Here is a 2,879-nt window from a genome sequence, read left to right on the forward strand (position 1 = left end):
TATTTTACTTACAAAAAAAGTTCTAGGTTCAAAAAAACATTCAGTGAACTGAAAAACTGTGGTCGGTAATATAGGTATTTAGCTGTGTCACATGCCCTTAAAGATAAAATAATATATATTTATTTATTATAAAGTCCATAAAATATATTTTTTTAAACTCTTATTAAGAAAGAAATTTTAGCTTTCAAAAATTAAAATAATTCTTTTCTTATTAGAAAGTCAAAATATTTTTATTACCTTCTGATTATTCTGTTGAAAATTCTTCAGTTTTTAACAATTTATTCTCCTAAAATATAAAATAGTTTTTAAATATGTAATCCCCAAGGCTTTAATTTAAATTAACCATTTTAACATAAGGCGATTAAAAACAAAATATTTTTGGAGACATTTAAACAAACCTCATAAAATCTTATTTATATGTATTTAAATTATAAATAATTTTGGCGTATATAAGTATATTAAAAATGGAAATATTTTACCTTATGATTTTTTTTAGACACAGCTATCTCATAAGAAAGGACAGAGATAAGAATTTCGAATTTAATATTATTTAATTAATTTGACAGTTTAATTTTAAACAAAAAAGTTCATTTTCAACCAAGAAAGAGGAATTAAACCGGGGAAAAAAATTCAAGAAAATAGTTGATTTTTCATCAAGCACTGAAAAGACGAATTTTCAACAAATTATATGATTTTACAACCAAATAGTTCAATTTTCCATGTATAAAATATAAATTTCCAATCAAAATGGACAAGTTAAATTTTGTGATAAAAAAGTTAATTTTAAATTTAAAAAAAGAATTTTCAACAAAAAAGAGTAATTTTCGAGCAAGAAGATTAATATTCTACCCAAAAAGACAAATTTTCAACGCAATTAATTCACTTATAAAGAATCACTTCATAAAGAATCAACTTATAATCACTTATAAAGAATCAATTTTCAAGCAAAAATTAAATAAATTAAATGTTAACGGCGTCCAAGATAAAAAACCTAACTTTTAACAGCAAAAAAATGCAACCAAATCGTTCATTTTTTAACCACAGAGGCTAATATTAAAACATGAATTTTGGACACCATATTAAAAAAAATAAATTTTTAACTGAATAGTTACATTTTCAAGCAAAAAGGTGAATTTTCAACACAATACAAAAATTATTCAAGAAAATTTTTTCAATTTTGAAACCAAAAACAAATGTTTTAGTTTTTTACCATATCCTTAAATTTACAAGATAAAAAATGAATTTAAAAAAATGGTTAATATTAAAAAAAAATTTTTTAATTTCAATTTGAAACGAAAAAAAATATATACAGTTTAATTCAACTCAAAAAGACGAATTTGTAATCAAATAGTTAAATCCTGTGCGAAAAAGATGAATTTTTAACAAACGATATTAATTTTTTAACCAAAACACGAATAATAATATAAATACATGAATTTCTTATTTATAAATGATATATTCCCAACAAAAAATGGAATATTCATTTTTTAAGATCAAAAAAATTAATTTTTAACTAGAAAAAAATTTAATAAAAAAGTTCTGTTTACAACCAAAGAGGCGAATTAAAAAAAAAATTAATTTGTATCGAAATAGTTGAATTTTTAAACAAAAAGATTAAATTTCAAACCAAGAAGACGAATTATCAACAAAGCAGTTGTGTTTTCAACCAAATAGTTTAATGTTTTATCAAACCTTTTGATTTTTCAAGAAAAAAAATTCATTTTTTAAAAATTAGTTTTAACTTTCAACCAATAAGTTTATTTTTCAACGAAATAAGATGAATTCTCAACGAAAAATGTAATAGTTTATACTTCAAACAAAAAAGATTTCAATTTTGATTTGAAAAAATACAGTTGAATTTAACCAAAAAAGACGAATTTTTGACCAAATAGTAGAATCCTCCTCGAAAAAGATGAATTTTTAACCAAAAACGTGGATATGAAACTAAATACATTAGTCTTTTATTTATAAAGGATAAATTCTCAGCCATAAGTAGAATATCTAAATTTTAAGCTAAAAACAAAAATGAATTTTTGAAGAAGAAGAAATTTTAACAAAAAGTCTAATTTTCAAACAAAGAGGCGAATCTTAAAAAAAAATGAATTTTTAATCAGTTAAATTATTAACCAAAAAGAATAATGTTGAAGCCAAAAAGACGAATTATCTACAAAGCAGTCGAATTTTCAACCACAAAATGTGGCATTTCAAACAAAAAGTTAATTTTTTTTACCAAACAGTTACATTTTCAAGTAAAAAATGGATTTAAAAAAATTATATTTAATCAAAAGAAAACAGTTGAATTCAACAAAATAGACGAATTGTTAACAAAATAGTAAAATCCTCAATCAATACATAATTCTCAATCAATAATACGAATTTGTTGGCAACAATAACGTATTTTCAGCAGTATACATGAATTTGAAACCAAATAGTTGAGTTTTCAACTAGAAAAGGTTCATTTTCAATAAAAAATATCAATTTTCAACAATAAATGGAATAGTCCCCTTATCTGATAAGCGCAGCGATTACAAAATTTGAATTTCCCGCCATGATTGACAAGGAACTGCAGGGGAATTCACACCCTCATTTAATGGCGCGAAATCTCTTCGGCTAAAAATGTAAATTATAAAGAAAAAATGTCTCCTAATTTGGAATAAGTTCTTGATATAATACATAGCAATTCTGTCCATCTAGTTTTTTTTCAATAAAAATTAATAAATCCCCCTCTTTCATCGATTTTTATTTAAACAAGAGAAAACTTATTTGAATGATTGCCATCCATTTGAGGTTGTGAACCAAACTGAAGGTCGCGAGTCTCCCTGCAGTACCGACAGAGTGTCGTATTTTTGACGACACGGATTACGGGCCAGTATGGCAGT

The sequence above is a fragment of the Belonocnema kinseyi genome, chromosome 4, assembly GCF_010883055.1.
Source record: "Belonocnema kinseyi isolate 2016_QV_RU_SX_M_011 chromosome 4, B_treatae_v1, whole genome shotgun sequence".
NCBI classification, from domain to species: domain Eukaryota; kingdom Metazoa; phylum Arthropoda; class Insecta; order Hymenoptera; family Cynipidae; genus Belonocnema; species Belonocnema kinseyi.